This window comes from Ischnura elegans, chromosome 13 (assembly GCF_921293095.1).
Source record: "Ischnura elegans chromosome 13, ioIscEleg1.1, whole genome shotgun sequence".
In the NCBI taxonomy this organism is placed as follows: domain Eukaryota; kingdom Metazoa; phylum Arthropoda; class Insecta; order Odonata; family Coenagrionidae; genus Ischnura; species Ischnura elegans.
The window spans coordinates 17,823,256-17,851,006 of NC_060258.1; the positions used below are offsets into that span (position 1 = coordinate 17,823,256).

General features: G+C 39.6%; 1 protein-coding gene and 1 long non-coding RNA gene across 2 annotated transcripts in view; one reads left to right on the forward strand and one right to left on the reverse strand.

Annotated features, from left to right (window-relative positions):
• Positions 1–27,751, reverse strand: part of LOC124170049 — a 70,730-nt gene that overhangs the window by 16,414 nt on the left and 26,565 nt on the right. The window lies entirely within an intron of this gene.
• LOC124170305 lies at positions 24,081–27,652 on the forward strand. The gene is made up of 3 exons (XR_006867423.1): positions 24,081–24,096; positions 27,120–27,258; positions 27,546–27,652. It is a non-coding gene; the product is annotated as an uncharacterized LOC124170305 (long non-coding RNA).

Below are 27,751 nucleotides of genomic sequence, written 5' to 3' on the forward strand. Positions count from 1 at the left end.
AATACAAATGAGTCGTGAAAGTAACCAATAATTTACAAATATAAACGTCATAATAATATTGTAAATTTTATTTTCTATTAAATAGCTGCAGAAGGTGTGACATTAGTTTTAATATGATGAATTTCGAAAAAAATTCAATGCGAGTAATTTTTTCGAACTTTGTTTAATTTTGAGGCCAAGTAAACTGCTTAAAAAATTAACCTATGAAAAACAGTTTGCGTCATAAAACGCACTAATGTATTGAAAAAAACTGCAAAGTTTCAATTTCCGCATTAAAAAAATCGATTCTAAGTTTTTGTCCAGCTTTTTTCGATTTCAGCCCACTGTGGGCCGTCTGGGCGCGAGCCCCGTTTGCGCGAAGCCATCTTGGCGCGGGACGTCTTATAGCTAGGCCCTTCTTAAAGCCAGCAATGAATCACTGCAACCACCTGCTGTCAGTGAACTTCGTAGGCCGGCCCATGGATCCAAACACCCTCCCCTCTCCACAAGAAAGAAATTCTCTTATCTCCTACAAACGCATTTTTTTCTAGCCAACAGACCACTTTTTTATCTTATTTCATCCCAGTGGAATTCTCCTGCTCCGGACCGGCAGCTCTGCACCGCCGCTTTGGCCACTACGATGAACGTTCGATTTTGCCGAGCTACGCCAACGTCAACTTACTTGTCGCATGACCACGGCTAGTTACATTTGTTAACAATTTTCCCGTAGTGTCTCCAGAAACTCGCCCAAACTACGTCCTTCGTTTCAGCTCGGGCAGAGCTCGAGTGATATGTCTTCTACTGTAATTCTTGTTGGCCTTTTCTTTCTTTACACCTTTTTTCTCCCCGTGCTCCATCAGGTAGGACCACGATGGCGTCAACGAGTCCGAGGAAGTGGGACGATTTGTGCTTAATTTCTTTCCATTTACAGCTCTGATGGCTATATTCGGCTTCCAGGATTATTGAACAGTAGACGAGTAACCCTAAATTTGGATCTTTCTCCTTCAGTAGAATTTTTAACTATTAAAACTCCTCATTTTCCTTGGTAAATACTTCTCGATATTAAGGGACTGCTCGTTAGTAGACGGAATCTGCATTCTTTATTAAATTCCAAAAATTTGTCCTCCAAACTGTGGCCCATTGTTGGATTTAACAACTTCAGGAATTCCAAACCTAGAGGAATTTGCTTTGTAAGTCCCCATGTCTCGTCACCTCCCTCCCTTCTTGCCCCATCTACCTTTTTCCTTTCCTCACACTAGAGGAATGTGCAACGAAGTCCGATTGCCGAATTGCAGCAACGGCACCCCCACCCTCGCACAGACGCCCCCTACCCACCCTTTGTGCCATCCACCTTTCCCGGAGGAATGCGAATTACGACAAACGGCTGACTGGGGATAAAAGCAAGGTGAAGGAGGAGCAGGGGGGACTCGGGTGGGCGGTCACGATGAAAGTACAGTTTAACAAGGAATAAACTACTTTTCCACCATCTCTGGACTTTCCTCTCTCCAATCCCTACCAAATTTGCCCGATCGAGCCCGAGGGGACTAACAACTGGTGTCTGGAAGTGGGATTTGGCATATTTGGGGAAATGAATGGAGTTCCAGGATGGCCGGAAGAGTGAGCATTGGAGGGAAGGAGATAGACCTGCAACAGGCCTTAGAACAAATGCACAACAAACTCCGGGAGCTGAGTGAGGAGAACGAGAAGCTCGACGAAGTGGTCCAAGCGGCGATACGAATCCAAGAGGTGGAGGGATGCTTCAAGGAGCGGCCACAACCGACCAGACACATCTTCCGCGCACCGAGGGAGATGGCGTGCTTCAATGCGGGGAAGAGGGCCACTTCGCGAGGGAGTGCAAGACAAGGAGACGCTGTCATTCATGCGGGAGAGAGGGCCACGTCGCGCGGGAATGTCGGAACTGCCGCCGAGGGGAGGGCAACGGGAATTTAAACGCTGCTGGGGCCGACGTCGCCCCCAACCGCGGCCCCCGGTAAGTGTCCTTCTTCCGAGGGTGGATATGGGGGGAAGGGCACACGATTTAGTGGCGGAAGTTTATATTAAAGAACGCCCGTGTTGGGTGCTGATTGACACAGGAGCTCAAATATCATTGGTGACGAGTGCAACGTGTGGGCTGGGGGGTGTGAAGAGTTCTCCTTACAGAGTTAAGGGAATTACGGGAGACGTGATGTGGGTCCACGGAGAAAAACTTATATGCATTTCTGTGGGAAAGGAGCGGTATGACCATGTGATGCAGGTCGTGGACAATTTAGGTGGTTTTGACGGGATTTTGGGACTAGACTTTTTGCAGTAATAATAGGGTGTTATAGATGCTAGCAGAGGGCGCATTACGATAAACGGCCAGGTTTGGACCTCGCGAGACGGCCGTATTGCCAATGCTGGTGAAATAGAGATGTCGAAAAAGGTCGATGATGAAGCAAAACTATGGGAAAGAAATGTTATTGCGCGACTCGAGAGATCCGAAGTTTTGCCCCCACGTAGTGAAAGAATATTTGAGGTGGCATTGCAAGGAGGGCGGGGGTGGGTTGGTAGCGAAGTCATAGCCGAACCGGCGTTGGAATGTATTGAAGGGTGCTATGTAGCGAGGGTAGTGTGCCGCGTAAGCGAAGATGAACGAATAATACTTCAGGTGGCCAATTTCAACAACGGAGAATTAACGCTGAATAAGGGAACGGTGCTGGCTAGCGTCGCACAGGTCGACATGAGTGGGGAAAAAGCAAAGGCGGGGAAATGGAGGGGAAGGTGAGAGTTGCGAGACCAATGGTTGATGAGTTAGATTTCTCCGAAAAGCTGAGTCACTTGAAAGAATCCGAGAGGAATGTCCTCTTGCCTGTATTCGAAGAGTTCCGAGATTTATTTTCGGAGGACGGAATGCCACCACCAACTGGTATAACCGCCCACCACATACCGACGGGAATTCACCCCCCAATTTACAGAAAACCTTATAGAAGTCCCTTCCATCAGAAGGCCATTATCGAAAAATTAGTGCGGGAGCAACTCGACGCAGGGATAATCGTTCCAAGTGAGAGCCCGTGGGCGTCCCCTGTGGTGATCGTGCCAAAAAAATCGCGGAATGGAGAGCAAAAATTTAGATTTTGTGTTGATTTTCGGGCTCTAAATGCCATCACCACGCCAGACGTCTACCCGATACCCAATATTGTAGAGACCCTCGATTACCTAGGGGGCTGTAATTACTTCACAACTTTAGATCTGACAGCTGGCTACCACCAAATTCAGATGCACCCAGATTCGTCAGCTAAGACAGGATTTATCGTCAACAGTGGCCATTATGAGTATAAGAGGATTCCATTCGGCCTCCGAAACGCCCCCGCGACGTTTCAGAGAATGATGGATGGGGTTTTACGAGGATTAAAACCGACCCAGGCCCTCGTTTATCTCGATGATGTAATCATATTCAGTTCCGGTATTGACAAGCATGCAATAAGAGTAAGGAAAGTGTTGGAGAAGTTGAGGTCAGCCAAACTCACACTCAAATTCGAAAAATGTATGATCGCGCAGAGCGAAGTTAAATATTTGGGACACATAATTGGGGAGAGTGGAGTTCGCCCGGACCCCGAGAAAATAGAAGCGGTTAGGAATTTCCCTACGCCCCCGAAAACTAAGGAATTGCAGTCCTTTTGGGGTTGGCCAATTATTATCGGAGATTCGTTGAGAATTATGCGGTGACGGCCAAACCCCTCACACGTCTACTGAAAAAGGGGGCCGCGTTTGTTTGGACCCCGGAGTGCGATATGGCTATGGAGTCCTTGAAAACGGCGCTCACGCAAAGTCCAGTTTTAGTGTATCCCGATTTCATAAGTCTTTTATACTCTCCACCGACGCCAGTAACTTTGCTATAGGCGCGGTATTGGCCCAAGAAGTTGATGGGAATGAACATCCTATCGCCTTTGCGTCCCGGCAGCTTCATACTTCCGAAATAAATTACAGCGCCACGGAAAAGGAATTGGCGGCCCTAGTGTAAGGGGTGAATCATTTCCGATGTTACCTCTATGGCAGGAAATTTCGGGTAATCACAGACCACGCTGCGCTGAAGTGGCTATTTAGCGTTAAAGACCCCTGCAGCAGGCTGATGAGATGGACCCTTAAACTAAGTGAATACGATTATGACGTTGTTCATAAATCGGGAAAACTACACCTAAACGCGGATGGGCTAAGTAGAAAGGTAGGTCGGGTGGAGGTTTTTCCGATTGAGGATTGGCCGGTGGCGCAAGAGGGGGATAAAATAAAAGGGCTGGATGGGACATATGTGTCTACCATGAGGCGTCGACTTAAAATGATATGGGACAAATGTAGGAAAAATAATAAAAAAGCAGCGGAAAACCAAGTGCGAGCATCTTTAGCGAAGTCAACGAGTCGGCGATCATACTCAGAGGGCGATTTAGTATACTTGAGCGACTTAAGTTTGCGGCCGGGACAAGTGAAAAAATTCCACAAGCCGTGGAAGGGGCAGTTCCGCGTTGTCAGTGTCATTCCACCTTGCAACCTTAAATTGCAACTCGCGCACCGCACGGTCATTGTGCACGAAAACCGAGTGAAACCTCATCACTTCTCCTCCGCCTCCCCTCCCCCCCCCTCCCCCAGCCGGCGCAAAAAGAGGGAGGCCAAAAAAAGTGACATCGGCACCCCTAATAAAAGAGGTGGCAGTCGAGTGGGAAATACACGGCAATCGCAGTGCTTCACTCAACGGAGATAGTCGCGAAGAATCCACATCTCCCCTGGAGGAACGGCCATCCCTCAACGACGCGCAACCCGCGGTGGATAACGCACCAGACGGCTTGGCGACGCCAGAGAAAGATAAAGAAGAGGAGGAGTGTCCACCTGCCCCGCCGCAGCCCCCCCTCGCCGGCCCAACGTATGCTCTGCGATCCCTTGGACCACCCCCGACGCTGAGTGAGTCCCCCTGCCTCTCAAGTGAAGAATCCCCTCCCATCCAAGGCAGTGCAAGCCCCCCCCCCCCTCACGTGTGGAAACGAAAGCGTAGCCCAGACGCACCAATACAACCTCCGTCCTAGACCAAGGTCGAAAAATGGAGGTAATTAATCTGTGTTGGTGTATGATACTACTGCTTGTACTGCCGAAGAGCGGTGGGCAAGTGAGAGTGACCCCTCTGATGAATGGGGTGATTTTCGAGAAGCAAAGGGATGTGGTATTCTCGGAGCACACATGGTCTGTTGTGATGAATTATGACTTATTAGTGCTAAAAAATGGATATAAACGACTGGGGGATGCAATTGAAAGTGTTTCCGAGAGTGCTAACCTGAAGGGAAAACACATGAATGAGGGCTATTTAATAGCGATGAATAAGATGCTCAAGGAATTTCAGGGCATCAGAGACGAACTAGAAATCGTTATGCCATACTAGAAAAGGGTGACTTGGATAAATGCAATAAGGGGCCACTGGTCCTGTGTCCCGACGATTTTGTGTTATTTCACGCTAATGTGGACTCCTGTGAATATAACATGTTTATGGCTCATAACAATAATTGTTTTTCAAACTGTCGGAAAGATGTGTTTAAACTTAAACGCCCCTTTTGGAAAAAAAATTGATCAGGGGTGGCTGTTTTCCATTTCTAGTCCCTCTCAAATTACCTTGCTATGCCGCAACGGCACTTCAGTAGAGCGACCGGTCACATTGGAAATTAGTGGGAGTGGTATGTTGTTCAATGTAAGCCATTGCGATATCGCGGCACGGGGATTTCAGTTATTTTCCTCGGTCCATGGGAAATCCGTTGTAAACGGGACACTTCCCAAAATGTTGATACCACAATTCGATTTGTTGACTGGAGAGGGAAACTCCCTCTTGCGAAATGTTTACGGCTTGAATGGAAGTAGCTTGGAGTTGCTGAGGGATGAAGTGGAAAAGAGCCTCTCCGAGGGCGGAGGGAGGAAAGATTTCGAAAGCCTGTTATTGGGAGTCGTAAGTGCACGCACAAATTCTGCGGTCCATACCTATTATGTTGGAGGAGGAACTATATTGGTTACGTTTGTATTATGTATTATTATTTCTCTTTATTATGTAAAAAAGAAAAACTTGATTCCTTGCTGTGGAAGTAAGAGGAAAGAGCCACAGACTCCTATTATTGACGCGACTCATGTGCGCGTCGCTCTTCCCTGCGAAATTCTGGAAACAGAAAATGTGTGATGAAAAAAAATATGTCTTTATGTTTTAGGGATTAGGATTGTATTAATTACTTGTTAATCGTCTGTTTTAAAGTGACATTTAATTTTGATTATGTAGTTAAAAAAATACATATATATTATTTTTTTTCTGTTGAGGGAGGGTGATTGTAAGTCCCCATGTCAGCATTCATGTCTCGTCACCTCCCTCCCTTCTTGCCCCATCTACCTTTTTCCTTTCCTCACACTAGAGGAATGTGCAACGAAGTCCGATTGCCGAATTGCAGCAACGGCACCCCCTCCCTCGCACAGACGCCCCCTCCCCACCCTTTGTGCCATCCACCTTTCCCGGAGGAAAGCGAATTACGACAAACGGCTGACTGGGGATAAAAGCAAGGTGAAGGAGGAGCAGGGGGGACTCGGGTGGGCGGTCACGATGAAAGTACAGTTTAACAAGGAATAAACTACTTTTCCCCCATCTCTGGACTTTCCTCTCTCAAATCCCTGCCAAATTTGCCCGATCGAGCCCGAGGGGACTAACAGCTTTGATTTTTTCAATGAATGTTGCTGCGGTAGTGCTTAACAGCCTCATCACCTCCGGCTATCTCCAAATAATCCTCCACGGCTAAAGTTTTTATTGCGGACGGATACAATACCTGTTCCTACCTTCATCCATAGTCTTTCCGAGATTTAAAATGGTATCGGGGGTTTAACACGCAGTGGACGCCTCTTTAGACAGTCCTTTCATTTTTCTACTGCATTGTGTATGATTACCGATATTCCCGGCCATCAAAATGAATCTCACGCTCTTTCACTACAGTTCCCCACTCATATATGCTCCATAGGTAACCTGTCAAGAATTTACTTCTTTAACCCATTTACGGCCAAAGGTGCGAAAACGCACCATTTTTTAATTAGTTCGTGAAAAAATATTTACACCGATATTTAATAGTTTTTCCATGGTAAATTAGCCTTTAGATGGTAAACTTATTTTTAAAACCATTTTCTTTAATAATTTTGACGTGATTATTTAGTTATAATTTTTCAAGTTTACTAAATTTCTAGCTCATCGAGGGCTATCTACTTAATATTTTTTTACGAGTGCACTAAGAATATTTATGAATCCTAATACTAGTATTATAAGTGTACTAATAATGCTTAATTACTCAGATTTTTTAAAACCAAATAATATATTTAGAGATGTACAATTTTGACACTTGTATATAATGGTGCGTTTTCGCACCTTTGGCGTTTGGGGGTATGGCGGATTAGGACTGAGGCACCGTACCGAGAGACAAATGTAGCAAACCTTGGTCACTAATATTGTACGCCGCCCTGTAATTATTCGGTGAATCAATTTGATCCCTGTTGGGTTGTAAATATCATGAAATGTACTTTCTCATCTTATTGGTCTCACAGCTGTCGTCTTCTAAAATGTGGCTTCTTTTAGCCATTGTGTACTAATGGGCAGCTCGATTCCCCGCCACGAGCCCTATCGGTTTTCAGCTGTGTGTAATGTACTGTTTCTCGAACAGCGCTGGTCATTCAGAAACGGATCACTGCTATGTATAGTTCAATGGATCTTACCTTCAAACACTAGAAGAAAACTTCAAGAAGTTAGTGTCATTGGTCTATTCGCATTCGTTAGGTATGACGGGTGTAAATGGGTGATTCTACATCTTCAATATCAACGTTTCAGGCGACGTGGGAGTGAAATAAATTATCTTTTTCATTTCATCAGATTTTCCGAGACTACTGTAGGTGGATAATAAAAGGTGTATGTCCACCCAATATATCTTGACCACTTTAGAGGAAACCCTGGATTCTGTGAATGACGCCACGGATGTTGTCTAAATACCGCCAGACGTTAAGAACTTGACTGATAAGAAGACGTCGATGATAACATTTGAACTGCGAAGCCGATTAACAATGACATCGCGGTAACATTGCAAACGCATCGAGGCGATGGCATAGTGGAGCACCGGCTGAGTGCGCAAGAAGAAGAAGGAAAGCCATCAGAGTACCAAAAAAGATATCCAGTCGTCTGATAAAAGGCACTAATTTTCCAAAATGGAAAAAGGATATTGATGCTAAGTTTTTGTGCCGTCCAATATCAAAAGAGAAGGAATATGACGAAAAAATAAGACGTGAATTTGGAGGTATGTCTCCATCTGACATTTTCCTCCGATTTCTTGATGACGAGGTTTGGGAGGGAATGGTATATTTTTCAAAAAAAGTAATATATGTTACTTATAGCAGATGGAATCAGTTACAATTAGTATTGTAGACTTGAGAAGTGTCTTGAGATTTTGATTCTCTCTAGGTATCATGTGCTCCTGCAGCAGGACTTGTCTAAAGATATTATAAAGATTAATGGGTTGAATTAGTTCGTCAAACTATGAGTAGAAAGAGATAAATGAAAATATCCACCTTTTCTCTCGACAAAACGGACAAATGTGCAAAGCTAAGACCAATATTTACTATGCTGAATGCTAATTTTTTGCAGTTTGGAATTTTTTCTCATAACCCTCCTATGGATGAGCATATGGTTTCGTATTTTGGATGCCACTCAGCGAAAATGCTGATACAAAATAAACCGGTTTTATTAGGGTTCAAATTATGGTGCCTTTGCTCTTTACCTCATCCAATTTGTCTTCGTATACAGGGGCTAAATCAATCAAACTGTAATGGAGTGAAGGTAGGATTAGGAGCTATCGTTGTTTCACATCTCTTGAAAATAATTCCCGATATTACTCAGCATCGGTTATTTATTGAAAACTTCTCTTATACATGTTCCTTGTTCCAAACACTGAAGGAAAGACGATCCTTTGCAACTTGAACCACTCGAGTAACTGGAAAGTGCCCGCTTGAAGACTCTAAAGCTTTTCGAAAAAACCTCTGAAAATTGATCATGCTTTTGACGAGGAATCTGAATTGTTCGCGGTCAAATGGAATGAAACCTCTGTTGCAATTGTGGCCAGCAACAAATAGTTAATTTACCATTTGAAAGAAAAGGCATAACTATTCCCCAGCTTCTGCCATTCCAATAATCCAACCGGTGGATTATACATCACGATAATGCAAACGCGAATTATAGAATCAAAATCAGAGGGAAAAATTGGTGGTGGACATTGTTTACCAATTTAATGGAAAGTGTGTTAACTACTTCATTGAAATTCTATAGGAGGGCCAGTTGGCTCAAAATGTCTCCAATTGATTTCTCAAAGATCATATGACGCGCTAACGTCAATCAAAGGTGACCGATTCAGTTATGGCAATCACTAAGAAATACATGCAGAAGGACCATCAAATCCGAAAAAAGACAAACCTCCTCGTAATTCCTTACTAGCAGACACTAAAGAAGTTAATGCAGGTCATAATATCGAGAAAAAGGTAACAAGGAAAGGTGTAGGTAATGTAATAGGCTCAATGTATATTTTTGGGTAAAATGTAATGTGCCTTATATTAAAATAATTTTCATTAATGAAAGGGATTTGTTAGAGTATGAACGGTTACTTAATGATTTTAAATACTAAATCATGCGTTTATATGTGTTTAAAAATTAAAAAGGTGGAAAAGAAAAAGATTTTAGTTTTTCACGGTATGTTAACCGAAGTACCCACATTCCGCCAAAGGTGCGAAAACGCACCATTATTTTTTTTGTATAAATAAATTTTTTAGAGCCTCAAATTTTTCAAAATTTCTTTTCTAGTATCTATTAAGACTAAATATGATGATAAATTCAAATATTTCTACCGAATATTAGCCTTGGCCGTTAATGAGTTAAATCCTCCAGAAAATAGCTCTGTGTCCGTGCATAAGTTATTATTTTCCCTCATGGAGATATCCTATGTCTTCATATTACTTCCGCAATGGCAGCTTAAGGTTTTCTATGTGCACAGGCCAGCCATAACGAACGTATCACCTTATTTATTTTAATACGTCGCTTTCATCTGGCTTTTCTTTGAATTCTTTCATCCTTTTTTCTGACATTGGGAGAGCTTTTTATCAGTTGTTTTACCATTGCTTCATCTTTTTGTGCCATAGTTATGTCCTTAACCCGTGTTCCAGGTCCGTGGTGCTCTGAAAAAATATCTGGGGTGAAAAAAAATTCCAGGAACGTACTAAATGGTGTACTGGTAACCTAGATGTCTCATGCGAAATATTGGCAACCTCGTGGATAAATCACTAAAAGTTTTCGTAATCTACAAGGGCACTAATTATTTATGGTCCGTCCTTAAAATGAAATGACATCCTTGGGTCTATGGGGGAATTTCTCACACGCCGAAGTCAAAGGTAAATCTTCTTTTTATTCTATTTCCGCGTACCCCTGTTCCGATTCCGTGAGAGATCCGGACGCAAAGTTGACGACTTTCCAATTCCCGTTGTTTTTCTTCTGCTCAAATACGGCCCTCAAACCATAGACTTAAACATCTGCTGAGAAACTAAATTTTCTATTTGGGTAAAAAATCACCCAGGTTTGGTGCTTTGGTGAGCCTCTTCTTTATTTTAGCAAACGATTTTTCGTGAACTTTAGCTCAAGCAAGTTATCATTCGTAAAATAATAATTATCGTAATAATTGAGTCATGTGAGTGAGGTGATCCAAAAAAATAAAGTGGTAATGGACCATACCTAGGAATCGCCGCACCGCTTCTTTTGTCTTTGGCCTTTCTGTCTCGCGTATGGCTTCTATGTTCTCCGGGTGAGGAAGTATTCCTTCTTCTGCCGAGATTATTTTCCCTAAAAATCGACATTAGCTTGCTCTCCATTGGCATTTATTCTAATTTAGCGCGATTCATGCTTTTTGAAGCCTCCTTACACGGCTTTGAGACGTTCTTCGTGCTGCTCCCGCGTTTCACCAAAACAAAGACATCATCGTGCGAATCCGCATTTATTGACACCAACTATAACAGGATGTCGAGGTTCGCAGTGTCTCAATGGGAAGAAGAGATACCTGCGTCGGGCTCTGGAGTGGGATGAAACTGAGGGGCCAATCTAGGGCACCGGAAGGCGCTTGAGAAGGCTTACACGCATGGATTTGGAAACTACTATACCCCCAGGGGCCTAAGTCTGCAACTTGAAATCTCTTTTCTCCGGAGAAACTGTTTTCTACCGTAGTTTTCTCCCGACTGAAGTCTGTAACTTGGCGGAGAAGAGATCAGTTCTTGGCCGCTACCGGAGAAAACTCTAATTCTCGTAATTGGATAGGAAGAGCAGATTGGCATGAAAAATATTGAATCCGAAGCCGGCGGTAGCGTGAAGGACCAATAAAAATGCTTTGTTTCAAATTAGAAACGAGCGGGAAATCAAACGATTCTCATTTGTAATAAGGGCTAATCATTCATCATTAAAGTTAAACTTTCAAATAAAAGAAATTGATGCATAGAAATTTATACTTGGAAATGGATAATCGATTTAAATCTATCGCAAAAATATTTGTTCATTCATGTATTGTATGATTATATGATACCATTGAAAAAGGAGAGACTAATGCATAAAAACAATGCATTTTTATGTTTGAGATGCAGTTATTCTTGTATACAAACGGCCGTTGTATTCATTGATGATATATATTGCATATTTTTAGCACTTAGGATACTTATTTTCATTGGTGTATAAGTGATAATTATACAAAAACATAATTACCAAGGTCAATATTTAATACATTGCAAATACCTATGGGCGAGCAATTAGTAACATATGTTTGCAACTCCCAAAATGTTAGAGTTAAGGAAACACAACAACCTGTCTCGCTACATTTAAAATTTTCGAATATTGACAGCGTAGAAGTGCGGAAACACAGGGAAAATAGTTTACTAGAGGAGCTTATATATAAAAAACAAAGCAAAATTACCCTTACTTGTACATATTTTTTGCTCATAATATCTCAAAAAGCACTAAACGCACCCATTTCTCAAGCTGCCTTTTTGACCGTTAGTATATTCCTAATCATTATATTTCTAATCAACTGATTCAATGAAGAACTTGCCTCACAATAAATATAAAAAACACCATAATGTAACACTAATAAAACATGATAATCGGTTTTCCAATCACTTTGCACACACTAAAAGTATTTGCACTCTTTGAAGTTCGAAAGGATTCTTCACACCTCACTTCCCCCTCATCACTAACGACTTAGAATCAGATCACGTTATTTCACATTAGCTTTGCGAAGACAATGAGTTGAATAGGCTGAAACAAATTGCTTAACTAGTTATTGCCACATAAAAAAACTTCGAATTTCACCATCACTCTTACCGTAACCAAAATATAACCAAAATAAAAAAACACCGCAACATATTGCATGAACTGTAAACACTGGCGAAAGCTCACAATGAAATGGCAATAGGCAATAAAATCATACAGAACTTAGAATCAAACAAACGAATGAAAATTTATCTGCGTTCGATGTATCCCTAAATTACAACTAGTTCAAATATGAAACATATCCTCTAAGCAATAGTGAGATACCTTTGATCGGAATGTATACGGTTGATTAAACTAGCATGGAAGAAATAAAAAAAATTGTCGAAGATATTACATCCACGTCTTACTACACTTATCGCTTCATTATTAACTTCATCTTCTATATGCAATCAATTCACGTAGCGGTACAATAAAGGCACAAACTGTGTTCACTTACATTAGAGTTACAATGTAAAATCACAGCACGTAGTTCCCTTGCAATAGAAGGGATAACACTACCAAATAGTATGTTTGATTTATAAAGCAATGGATTCTTCGTTAAAACTTTCGCGGGTGCTCGTCATGTTGAGTAAAAACTTTTGGGCTATGTCGCCGCGTCAGATTTTGGGTGGCCCCAACGTTTCCCGACCGATGCTGGTCGCTTTCTCAAGGGAATCTGAGGAGGTGGGATTTAAAATTGATATATATAGGTATACGTGTCAGGTGGTGGGGGGAGGGGAGTGGGAGGTTGGAGGGGTAGGTTGTCGATTATAATCGACAACCTACCCCTCCAACCTCTAGAGAAGCACGAGAGAGCAATTCGACTGGGGCAGTCAACGAAGTCCGCGGTAGCCGAACACGCAGCGCTGGGCCACACAATCGACCTTAAGGAAGCAAAAATTGTTGCAAGAGTGAAAGGCTTTAAACAGAGACTCGTAAGAGAAGCAATAGAAATATGTAAAGAGGAGAAAAACAACTTCAACAGAGACACTGGCCTTAAAATCAGCCGTACTTGGCAACCCGTAATCGGCAAAAATAATCGACAACCTACCCCTCCAACCTCTCACTCCCCTCCCCCCACCACCTGACACGTATACCTATATATATCAATTTTAAATCCCACCTCCTCAGATTCCCTTGAGAAAGCGACCAGCATCGGTCGGGAAACGTTGGAGCCACCCAAAATTTGACGCGGCGACATAGCCCAAAAGTTTTTACTCAAAAGCAATGGATGTTAGAAAGGTTCTCACAGAATTTTACCATTCAGCGCTGAATATTTACGCCCCTAGAGCAGTTTGAAGTTTCAACTTGAATTCCGCTCCAAAAACGTATTCTCGGGTGACGCCATGTTAACAAAGTGTGAATCTCAAAATCTCTGCATTGCTTGCATAAGGAGTGCATTGTCGTATACGTTATTTCGTTTATAAATAAATAGTAGATAAAAATGAGAATTTTAAATGTGTGTGAGGAAACCTTACGTATATTGTTGTATGCTGATATGTGAAGCTACCTCTCGTTGAACGCCAAAAAAGTTTCCTTCTGTGGTGCCAAACGACCCAGACCAAGGAAGGCGGTGGTACGACGCTGCATGGAGACAGCATATTCCTTCAGAGATAGCCTGTTATAGAATTTTGAGGGCTATTTTAATGTAAGTCTTTTCTACTTCTCAAAGACATTTAGTTTCCATTACTCCTTTTGTTGTCTTCGGCCACACGTCGCAAAAATTTCGTATGTATCTAAATATATACGCACTCAATGGGAAATTTTAATCTTTTATTACAAATATATCATTCTGCTTCAATTTATGTTGGATATAATGATTTACTGCATATTCATGGGCGTACCCAGCGAGGGGCAGCAGGGGGCAGCTGCCCACCCCCTAACCCCCTCAGAAGAAAAAATCGCAAATGTCTTTAAGGAAAATAATATTCATTCAAGCAAATATTTTTAAAAACTAATGAAGAACTGTTACAGTTTCCTTCAAGTGTTGGTTTCATTCACCTTTTCCATGCTTCAATCTTATCTACAACTTGAACAACCATGGCTTGCCCCCCCCGCCTAGTTTTGATCCTGGGTACGCCCTTGTGCATATTTGTCCTAGTTTCCACTCTTTGTTTCTATCTGGCGCATTAAAAGTCAAACCTATGCAACGGAAAGGGTCTTTGACGCTAACCTCCCACGTAGCACAAAATATTTTGTAGACATTAGCTGAAGACATTCTAAACATTTTCTAGATATCTAAAAGATATCTTGTAATATCTTCTAGATATCTTCTAGATTTTTTTAGATATCTGAATGTCCGCCTTTCAGATATCTACAAGATATCTTTGAGAAGATATTTTCTAGACATCCATATTCAAATTGGATCCATTGGGAAAATTCAGGGTAAATGATTCGCTAATGATCCCAGCCAACATTGGAGGATTTATGGGGGTGAGAGGGGGCACGTGCCCCCACCCAGATGGTTTAAAATTAGGCAAGAATCAACACAGTTTATCATTATGATCTTTTTATTGAATGCATTACAGAGCCTCAATCAGTGGAATAGCGAGTAAGTGGGTCTAGGGGGTCTGGGGCCGTATTCTGTATTTCGTCGGTACCGCACCGGTCGGTTTCCCTTTCAAGCCCACCGACTGGACATCAAACCGTACCGACAACGGATTCCGCACCGACGACGACACTTTCAGCGATTCTGTAAGGTCGTCGGTTTCAAACAGTCGGTACGGTTCCCTCTCCTTCCCAAACAGGGAAAATCCGACTATATCCGAAGTTTCACGTGTCTCCACCAATGAAAGTAGGGTAAAATCAAGAGAAGACTCATTGGCACAGTTTGTTGTCGTCATTCTCAATCTTTTTATTTGAGGAAATTACGACTTATTGCTAGAATAAGATAAACGATATTGGATAAGTTGTTAACAATGCTTATATAATGTGTGGTAGTAATGCTGTACCTACAGAATCGAAGGAAACAATATTACAACATCACAATAAAGTTTGTATGTGATGGAGATTGTTGTTGCTGGAATGAATTATTGAAACTATCCTTGAGATCGTACTTTCTTTTTTTAAATATTGGTTCCGTATAATGCTATTTATTCATGATTTGGTAATATAGTTGTCATTAAGTAAGTTCCGTATAAATGTTATCAACGGAAGGTTATGCCATTGGCACCGTAGCAGACGAAAATAGCATACCATGGAACGTGAACGTAGGATTCAAATGTAAATGTCATATTAGAGGAACAAGTTAGGAAATTGTTATAAAAATATGGAGCTGGGTGTAATTAAAAGAAGTGTAATGACAAGGAAGTAAATAAATTGTGATTGGGTGAAATATGTATAAGTTGCGCATTCCAAGTGAGAGAAAATGATAATATTGCGGTAAACCTCATACTTATTAACAAATATCTTCTTTTATCGTCAAGGGAATCAATGGCTGACGATGAAATGAAATATAGTTGCCCGTTACAAATGAAAGAAACTGATACCGTTGTGGCAAACTTCATACTTAAATAAAAAGATCTTATTTCTATGCCGAGAGAAACGCCAAATTGATGATGGAGTGAAATAACAGTCGCCTATTCAGAGTGATATAAAGTGATAACATTGCGGCAAAACTCATATTTAATCAAATATATCTTTTATATGTCAAAGGAGCAAATAAATCATGATAGAGAGAAATAAAGCCTATTACAAGCGAGTGAAAGTGGTAACATAAATGAGAGAAAGTCATTATATGTTAGCAAACCTCATTTTTATTAACCATTATCTTATATTTCTGTCAAGGTAATCAATATAGATGATGACACAGTGAATTACAGAGGCGTATTCGAAGGGGCAGAAAAAGATAACATTGCAGAAAACCTCATTATTTATTTGGTGATGAGGTAAAAACAAAATAAAACGTACAATGCGCACCGGGGAGTTCATGAAACCCACTAGTCGGTGGCCGTACCGACACCTTTTTGCTGTCGATACGGCTACCGACGATCTCCCGTCCTCTCGTCGGTGCCGCACAGACCAGGTTCGTACAGAATCGCACGACTTCTTACCGGTAGTCGGTGTGACGTCGCACCCGACGAATCGGTGCCGCACCGATCGTCTTGGAGTTACAGAATACGGCCCCTGGTTTCCCCTCCCCCAACACCCCCCAAATTTCAAATTTATTTTCTTTTATACGGCAAGAAATGTGTTTTTATATTTCGGGGGGAGGGGGTCCGGACCCACTGGACCCCCCCGAAATATAAAAATTAAAGACTTTTCATTTTTTCTTTCTTTTATGAGGCAAAGTGAATGTGTTTTTATGTTTCGGATTTCGGGGGGGGGTCGAAGTGGGTCTTAACCCCTCCCCCAACGAAATAAAAAAATTGATGATTTTTCATTTTTTCTTTCTTTTATGAATCAAAGTAAATTTGTTTTTATATTTCAGGGGGGTTCAGACTCCTGGGGGGGGGGGGGTGCTTGAATCGCTTGAGATTAATTCCGATACGTAACCAAGGACTCGCCCGGAAAATTTCGATACGTAATGTGATTTGGTGTGTTTGACCACGACCACCGAGAGACAAGGCCTGAGCGCTGATGCCTTCTAATTGTCTGACGTCACGAGCCGTAGGTTATCAACCACGCCTTCCGACAATGCTTGCAGTTGTTTATGTTTATAAGCCATTGCGGTGAAAATGGTGATTGGGTTGTTGAACGCTAAGTTATTTGGAGTTTTAAAGCTTTTGCGATGGTTTTGTGGGCAACAGTATTGAATATAAGTGTTCAACAAATAGTGTACTAGTGTTGTCTGCCTCTGTGCAGAGGAAAATACACGGAGGTAACGAAAGTGTGCGTTTTCAAATTTCCTAAGGACGAAGAGACGAAGAGGAAATGGACACTTACCATTCCAAGGAAAGACTTCCAGTCGACGAAATATTCCAAGGTGAGTTACTATCTTTTTCTTTCTATTTGGACGGCGTGATTATTCAGGGAAATGTTAGTATAATGTAAATGTTGATCGTCATTAAAAGTGAATTAAAAAGATATTTGATATAAGAATTGACCGGTAGACGAATTGTTATGGTTTCTTGAAACAATTCTACTCTCGAGTGTATTTGCAGGTTGATTTCAATATTATTTGCGTTATTGCTTGAATAATTAATGGTTTTAATTATTTCATAGTATTTAAATGTCTTTAAAATTCTCGAATATCAACGCTAAATAGAATACGGCGCTTATCCTCGTGTTCTAAGGTGTTGTTATTAAGAAGAACTTGATTTTTTGAGGGTGTTATGAATAGTTTTGTTATTAGTAAATTGTGGAAACATGTGAAACACTCGGGATGAATAAATGAGATAATTACTTGTGTAATAAATATGACACATGCTTACGATGGCATTTTACATTATTTGTATGTTTACGCATGCATAGGGTAGTATTACTGTTTTAGAAAAGAAGTTTTTTTGCATTGAGTAGTTCTTACATAGATGATATGTACTAACTAATCGTGTTAATCTGAGAACGATTGTTTGGAGAGCGAAATCTAAAAGTCTTCGAGGGTATTAAATGAACGATTCTTCAGTAGTTAATAAATTATGGAAACATGTGGAACGCTCGGGATGAATAAATGGGCTACCTACAAACGAGATAAATATGGCCCATGTCTAAGTTTGCATTTTAGATCAAATATTGTTAATCTAACTACCATTGTGTGCACAGCGAATTATTTAAGTCGACTTAAGATCTTGTTTACTGCACCCTTATCAGACGAGGGTATTCTTCACTTGAAATACAGTTGATTATCCGTCTACCAATAAAATTATCTCTATTTTTAAGGTGTGTATCCGGCATTTTCTGTTTGAAGATGTGCTTCATTAAAGCTCCTACTTCGATGAGAAGTCAGGAAAACTGCTGGCTGTACCATTGAACAGCCCAAAACTGAGGGATGGTGCCATGCCAAGGATCTTCCCTGATTGCCCTGGGTACCTTACCACTTCAGAGCAGACCAGGGATGCGCCATCAATGAGGGAACAGCGTCTTGAAAGTGCAACTGTGGAAGCTCCTTTAGCTGAGAGTTTGAAAACTCAGGAAGCATATAGGGCTTAGAAAAAGCTAGACTCTTTCGGAAACGTAAATGCTCTGGTGAAGATGAATAAGCATTCAGCATTTTGGGATGTGGTCGTGAAGCCGTGTGCTATAATATTAAAGTATTTGGAAGAGTGTGCACCGCCTCTTATTACTTACTCATTAATAGTATACATTCATAATAATATCAAAGGATACCACTGAAAAAGGGAATTAAAAGCAATAGGAAAATTCACTCCACTTTTTCAAGCCTATTTCATGTATGAAAAGTACCTATGATGTGTTGGATAGAATTTAAAAACTCCACAAATAATATAAATATTTTTTAGCGATGTTGTAGCTCTACTGGAAAAATGAAAAATTAAAGACTATGCAACTCAATCTTTGAATAACTTTATCAAATCACAAATGTCTCTTGTTCCAGAAAAAAAGGTAAGTAGGTTCAAGAAAAGAAGGTAAGTAAGGTTCATCTGTGACATATTTGTATTTGCTGCAATGTTTTTTAAATATCTCCTGAAGTTCATAAATTTGCTCGCAATTCTGGTCATTTGGTTTTCCCACATCCAGTTACTATCAAACGGCTCTGCTCTTCTTTTAAAATTGGTCCAATTAATGAGCAAAATGAGTATGGGTTTCTATTTTACGTGAGGCACCGAGTATCTCATTACAGAGTCACGAGCGTTATATCACCCTTATGATGGATGAAGTTCATTTGAAACCCTTTCTTGACTACATGGGCAGATGTATAGAAGAATCTGCATATAACTCCAGCAGTTTAGCTTCTAGTGCTCATGTGTTCGCGGTAGAGAACTTACTATATTCATTTAAAGATATTGTCCATATTTTGCCAGTGAGTACTCTGTCAGCCTGTGTTCTAAAAGATATTCTGAAGAAAGTCATCATCGGTCTCGAAAATGTTGGTCTGGATGAGGTTTGAATTATAAGTGAAAACAAATCCATCAACAGGAAGGCAGTATCTCTCTTCACCAATCCACCAAGGCTGAGTATAGTTTAGTTATTGCCATGAAATTATAGTTTGCAGATAGGTCTAATCAAAACAATCCCTATATAATTTAACAGAAGCACAATCTAGTTTTATCCTAATCTTGCGCATGTGTAAGAACATAACTTTTTTATTTCATTATCATTTAATGCAGCGATGCTGAAAAAATAGAAGCCCCGTGAAGGATGTAAATATCCTATGACTTCTATGTTATAAGAACCACTGATATGTAAAAAATGTTTTACTGAATATAAGACTTTTAATGATATTCCCGAGGTTTCGAATGCATTTGGAAGCAAGCTGTTTCTCTTCAAAGAAGATTTTTCGGCGAAGGCGTTGGTCCAGTCGAAACAATTATTTTTCCTGAGGTAGGGATTTACTGTTAACATCATTTAAATGTAATTACACATGATATTATATAAGGAAAATTGTAGCCGAAAAAATGTCTGTTCACATATCGTTTGGTTTTCTTACGCATTCCCCACCAATCGGCGCTATCAATGGCAGTCTTTGCTACTCCCTCCGTCCGCCTACGACTCATGACGTCACGATTCAGCGCTCAGGCCTTGTCTCTCGGTGGTCGTGGCTTGACACGCTCGAGATGAGATTTTGCTCGGGATCTGCTGAATCCGTGTCGGAATGAAAGCCGAGTGGTCGTAGTTAGGTGAGATTTATAATTACGTATCGGAATCTAAAACAATATGGCGGATGGTATGGTAAATTTTTGGCTATTGGGAGAACTAGAGGAGGAAGAAGGGGGAGTTTTGAGAAGAAGGAGATATTTCAGAGGAAGAGAAGATGCCTTCAGCTTGAGCAACGGCGAATTCAAGAGCATTTTTCGTCTCTTAAAGCCAATGGCGAGAGATTTAATAGAATCTCTCGCAGACGTTATCCCGGAGGGAGGAACCCACATAGCAACGAACCTCTCAGAGACGTCTCACTATGGTCTCGAATGACTCGAATATCACGTATGTCTCACAGATGTCTCGGAGATGTAATCGTGAGACGTTCAGGAATTTAAAAAAAAACGTATTTAAACGCCATCAATGCCTTCCATACATATTTTTCGGTGCAAATCTGCAGTTTGGATTATTAAAATCACGACATTTAATATGGATTTCTTATTTTCAAAAGGTGAACCATCACAAAATTTGTCCCTAAAAATGATCGAGAAAAGTAGGCCATAACTGTACAATTCAAATTTAATTATTTTTTTGCCTAAATTTAAAGCATACCATAGTACAAAGTCTAATGAGACATCTCAGAGACTTATGTGAGACGTCTCAAGAGATGTCACATAGACCATGTTTTTGGACATAGTGACATCTCAGAGAAGTCTCAGAGATGCCTCTGAAGCTCTCAAAATGTCTCTAAGACGTAACATGTGATATTCCAGACGTCTCTGAGACGTATCCGAGATGTATTTCTGCTATGTGGGAAGATCATCATCGCTTTCCGTTGACACAAAGGTAAGTAACATTCTGCAGCTGAAAAAGCTCCGGGGTTTTATGTTTCTTTACAAGTATATATTTCTTTACGTAATGTATTCCATTCATCTTGAGTTCAAAAGTTTTCTATGACATTCCTAAATTTTAAAAGCATATACATTGCCATAACTTCATCTCATCATGCCCTTTATGATTATTTCACTACATTCATGGCTGCTCGTGTGATTTATATGCTGCAAAATTATGTTTTTTTCTAAGACCACATAATTTCGCGTTTGAATGTACCGCCGAACGTGTTGACAAATACGGCACGATCCTCGAAAGTATCTGTGCTCAGTTTACCGTGTTTCTTGGGGCCTAAGTCGGTAACTTCGTTTTCTCCCGAGTTGGGAGAAAAGAGACTCGTGAAGCACCAGTTTCTCCCAACTGAAGTCCGTAACTCGTTTCTCCCGGTAACGGAGAAAACTTTCTCCCAGTAACGGAGAAACTGTCTCTCCTGGAGAGTAACTTTCTCCCGACTGAAGTCCGTAACGTGATTTGGAGAAACTGACGCGCCCTGGACGGGAGCTTCGGAGTCACCCGCCCGGGACCCGGCGATTCATTTTCTCCATAGGAGAAACGAGAAAAATACCAATGGCGGACCGTTGTGGGCGATCGTACTGCGGTTCTAATTGTATTCTAATATGGTTTTTTACGTATTTGTGACAAAATAGAACACGAAAATGCATTCTTCAAGTTAGGCAGGCAACGTATGTAGTGTAATTAGTGAGAAGAATAGAAATTTTTGTATGGCTGCATTTGCAAGGAAACTACGTGCAGTGAACTTTCATTGTGCCTCTAGTATAAGTGAACAAAATTTGTGTCCTTAGTGAACCCCTTAGTGAATTGATTGGACATAGACGATGAAGTAAAGAGTGAAGTGTGTTGTGAATATAACATCTTCGACGAAATTATTTCGCACGTATATAACTTAGGCTACGAATCAACTGTATACATTACGATGAAAGGTATCTAACTATTGCGAAGGGGATATGTTTCATATTTGAACTAGTATTACTTTAGGGATACATCGAACGCCTGTTAATGTTCATTCGTTTGTTCGCTTCTAAGTTCTGTTTGATTTTATTACGTACTGCATCTATTACCAATTCCCAATTCGTTGTGAGATGTGAGCTTTTGGCAATGTTTACATTTCACGCATTTCGTTGTGTTATTGTTTGTTTTGGTCATGTTACGGTGAGAGTAATAGTGAAATTCGAAGTTTGTTGGTGTTACAATAACTGGTTTAGCAATTTGTTTCAACCTATTCATTTAATTGTCTTCGCAATGTTAATGTGAAATAACGTAATCTGATTCTAAGTCGTTAGTGATGAGTAGTAAGTGAGGTGTAAAGAATCCTTTCGAACTTCAAGGAGTGCAAATTCTTTTAGTGTGTGCAAAGTGATTGGAAAACCGATTATCATGTTTTATTAGTGTTACATAATAGTGTTTTATATTTATTGTGAGCCAAGATATTTATTGAAACAGTCGATTCCGAATATAATGATTATAAGTATTAAAAAGATAGAAATTTGTGCGTTGTAGTGCTGTATGTGATATGATGAGCAATAAATATGTACAAGTAAGGGTAATTTTGCTTTGTTTTCTCTATATATACCTCCAGTATACCATTTTCCCCATGTTTTCGCTATTCTACGCTGTCAGTATTTGAAATTTTTAAAAGTAGCGAGGCAGGTTGTTGTGTTTCCTAAACTATAATATTTTGGGAGATTGTAACATATGTTACTAACTGCTCGCACGTAGGTATTTGCAAGAATAAATATGTACCATTCACACATTTATCTTAACGTTATTTTCTTTACGATTCTTTTCTGCATAGTAAAGTTTTTCAATTTTCTTTTTCCACTCCCACATTGTGTATTTCAGCTTTTCGAGGATAAATGCATGTAATACTGACGTTGATAGTTATGTTTTTCCATACTCATCATGCATTCACCAATGAAAGTAAGCATCCGAAGTGCAAAAAAATATGCCATATATATCATCAATGAATACAGCGGCCGTTTGTATACAAGATTACCTACATCTAAAACATAAAAATGCTTTGGTGTTACGCATTAGTCTCTCCTTTTTCAATGGTATAATATACTCTTTTGTGTGTACTAATGAACAAATATATCTGCGATGGATTTAAATCGATTTATCCACTATCAATTATAATTTCGATGCATCAATTTCTTTTATTTGAAAGTTTAACTTTAATGATGAACTAGTAGCCCTTATTACAGGTGGGAATCGTTTGATTTCCCTCTCGTTTTTTTATTTGAAACAAAGCTTTTCTATTGGTTCTTCACGGTATCGCCGGCTTCGGATTCAATATTTTTCATACCTATCTGCTCTTCCTATCCGATACCGAGAATTAGAGTTTTCTCCGGTAGCGGCCAGGAACTGATGTTTTCTCCGCCAAGTTACGGACTACAGTCGGGAGAAAACTACGGGAGAATACACTTTCTCCGGAGAAAGGAGAATTCAAGTTACGGACTTAGGCCCCAGTTGTTTTTCAGCAATTTCCGAGGACGTGCATTGAATTACATTTAGTAATGTTTGGTCTCGGAAATATTCTTGGAATAGTCCATCTTATTAAAGCTTATCGTCGAAGTTAAGTTGTAAAAAGTTGGCCTCTAAACATATTAATATTACATTTTGTCAATGTTTCAATTATAGTTCAATGAGTAGGATTTTGATAGACCAGCTGCTTCTTCTTAGATCTGTTTTCTCGTAGAATTTTTAATTGTTATGAAATGAATTGTTTAAATGTTATGCGTATTTATTTTTAAAGGGATCGGTAAGTCGTATTTTCACTTCTTGTTGTGTTGTGGTAAGTATGTTTTTAAAACTCACTGCCCTAGTGATGAGATGGTTTTTCACCAATCACCATACATTTTTCAGAATAAATGCAAATTTGGAAGAGTCACTTGCTTCTGCGGTCATGTAACGAAGGACAATAGTTTTGTTTAAGTCAACCTCAGTCACCATTACTTATAGCTTACTTATTTCAAGGTGTTTGCAGCCCTATGGTTTTATGCCACTGGCTCATATCAGTCTTGTATTGCGCAAGACTGTACAACGGCAATGTCTAGATCAAGGGTCAGCAGGGTCATTAATGAAGTCACCAGTGGCATAAATGACCACCTCTTCAATCGTTGGGTGAAGCTTGACCTAAGTCATGATGCAGTGTCTAGGACAAGGCAGAGGTTATGCATTTCACTTGTACTATATGTTTAAGTAGAGCATTTTCTTTCTTGAATGTTTGTAATGATGCCCTTCTTTAGATGAGTTCTAAGTAATTGTCACTGTCAAGGGTCATTAGAGTCACAAATGAGGTCACCAATGCCATAAATGACCTCCTATTTAATCGTTGGGTGAAGCTTGATCTATATCGCTAACTAAGTCATTGACCACCCATGAAAACCATTTCTCGTAACCCTTCAGCAGAAGGTAAGTTAAAACATTAAACCCCATCAAAATCTGTAAAGGGAAAATGTCAAGCACAATCAGGGAAAGTGCATTGAAATATGAAGTGAATGATTTCGTTTAACTAACAAGCATAAATTATATGCATAAAAACCTACCAGATTTTTTAATAATATACATGCTGTGATATTGTTTGTATTATTACATGTCTTCTCTTATGCTATTGCAATATTTTTCTGTTAGTAAGTGATTAAGAATATGTACTTTAAAATCTTATTACATATTAAGAGATAAATAATTTTTGTATGAATCTCATTCGCAGTAGTATCAATTCATTTCAGATTTTATGAAAAATATGGATTTCCGGGGGTTATTGGTGTGGTTGATTGTACCCACGTTGCCATTGTGGCACCCCCTCATAACCACCCAGTATTTAAAGAGAAAGATTACTTTAACCATAAGAGATATCACTCTTTGAATGTACAAGTGGGAAGACTATGTTTTTATGGCAGCTTCAACATGTATATGTAATGAGCAGTTTAATTTTCCTTGCAATTTCAAGTTACTTATATATATTTTTCAAAGATAGTCATAGTGTTACTATTGACTGGCCATGTTTGCCGAGAAAAACACTATCCTTGGTCTTGATTAAAACTTACTGAAATTCATTATTTGAATGGATTTGGTAATATTTTTAATTGTAAGTCTCACTCTTTTTATGGCTCAATCAAGTTCAATACCTGAAATGCTAATTTAGATGCATGAAATTATTTTTCTAGGGCTGCTATTCTGGATGGAATAGCATTATGCTATTCTCCGATATTGCAACCGATGTTGCTATAATATAGCGTATTGCAATGTCTATGCTATTTGGTATTCAGAACGGTTGCAATTCGTGTTTTTACTACACCGGAAGACGTAATTCTCAGAATAGCATAGGCCCGTAGCAATTCACTATTCTGAACGGCGAATTGCAACCGGTAGGCTTGCTATAATATTACGCGGTCTTGGAGGCCGAGCTATTCGGTATTGCAACCATTGCAACCCTGACAACGTGCGCATTGCGATGTCGAATTGTTTTTCTGAGGTTAAAGTAACATAATCAAGTAATGAAAAATGGAATAAAAGCCAAAAATAAAATGATATCCGCTTTATTTTAATTAAATAATAGTAGCATAAGTGATGAATATTTAACTAGCTAAGTGAATTGGTTAGAAATTAACATTCGAGCTTAATATATGAAGCACAAGCTTGCTTCATCGACAGTACGAAAACAATAACAATTAATGCAAAAAATTACTACGGTTAGCCCAAATTTTCCGTGTTTTATTCATATTTACAACTCATAATTTTATTTCATCACTTGACTTGCTACTAAAAATATCCTCAATGTAGGCTATCAGGTCGATTCTTGAAAAATTTCAAGCTTGTGTTAACACACTAACTCGCCAAATATAATAATAGTTAAAGCTTTCAATGAAAACCATATATTACCATAATAATACCATATACTTTGATCAGCCGTTCATTTCCTCAATTTGACAGTATATACAAATACATGCAACGAGTCGAAATTTTTTTCCACACTATTCGCTACCTTCTACAATTAAAACTTAAAATTTACTAAATTATAACAGGGGCAGTCGACTTGAAATACTTGCTTGAAAACAAAGGATTTCTCCGAACACCAATAAAGTTTCCGAACAAATATGATTCACGACAAACGTTTAATGGAATATTCATGTACATCATAAACGCAATATATATCATGTGGAATTCAATAAAAATTGTTTCCTCTATAGCCAAGCAAGTTATTCACATATTTAATTTTCAGTATATCGGCACAGTTCAGGGTCTATAAAAAATTTCAGTGAGCACATTAAAATCAGCTGATACGAAAACAATGATAACTGACGCAACAGCACTTTCCACACGATTCACTATTGCTAGATTCACTTTTTCACAGCTGTTCCATCATCCTCAAATTCACCATCACCTCCCTCTGCTTTTTCCAAATCTGCAGCTGAAATATCGATACTATTCCATCTTAATACATGAAAGCACAGCTGTGACGTTACCACCTACTTCAGTTCCTAAACAGAGATTGAATACTGAAATTAGGGAGTCATATAATATAAAGTTAGTATTAAAAACGAAAGCTTCTAGTCCATACAGTAAAGCTATATCGTCATGATCAAAGCAATAAAAGTTGGTACATATTTATTTTGACATGCAACGAACAGACAGACTTCGAAGCCTAAGACAATTACGAAGAAAATCAAACATATTTAGCTTTCAATGATTATTTTGCATAACATATATCTCACGATAAAGGACCGATCGGATATAGGTAATTGATTCAATATTTATGCCCGATAAATCATCATTATAATAGTAAAATTATGACCTAACACACCTGTCTGAAGCCATTGTGATATTATCAAAACAACAACAATCAGCTGATTTCCTAAACGAGATTTCCAAAGCGTATTATATAAATCCACGGTTAAATATAATTTTTAAATGCAAATGAAGCAATTATTTGTAATTGCAAGTCAATATTCCATAAAATACAGAAAAATATATAAAATATCTTCTGCCTCATTGGTTGCGCAAACTGTTCAGAAAGTTTTTCATACGGGAAGGGGCGGAGCTTCCAAAAAGCTCGCGCAAGAAATAGCATGATGCTATTCCGAACAAAATTATTACTACATGTCATTAAGAATACGGGGTCGTTGCAATAATGACCCGCAGAATAGCATATGCTATTTTTTTGCAACGCTTATCCGGAATAGCAGCCTAGGTGTGTGACATGGACCTTAAAATAACAAATATCAACTCTCGGTACTGTGGCTCGACTCATGATGCTTACATCATATCTCATTCTGCTTTATAGCCAGCCCTCACTCAAGCATATGAGCGGTACAATGTGTGGCTCTTGGGTAATAGACATGCCTATTTTTCCATGTTTCTCAGTCATTATTTGAATGGGTGTATCTTAATTTTTTTATTTTATTACTAATTTTGAGGTAAACATTCCTACTCGGTGGTTACATAATATGAACTATTAATTACATCATAGTTATCATATTTACTAAGCAATAATGGATTCAAACCATCAGATATGCCCTTTGGAATTTTATCACACTTTCAAAATAGAAGATTTTAATTTCTTCGACTATTAGGTTAGTGACACAAGAATTAACTTGGTCTGTAATTATTTCTATAGGTGACAGTGGATACCCTGTTGCCCCCTGGCTGATGACACCTGTCCCAGGTTATTTTGCTCCTAACACCCCAGAGGACAACTTCAACCGTTCCTTGACGAGAGCACGCAGCACGTTTGAAAGGTGCATAGGGGTATTAAAGAGCAGGTGGAGATGCCTCTTGAGTATTACACTATTTGCCGGACAAAGTGAGCAGAATTGTCAATAG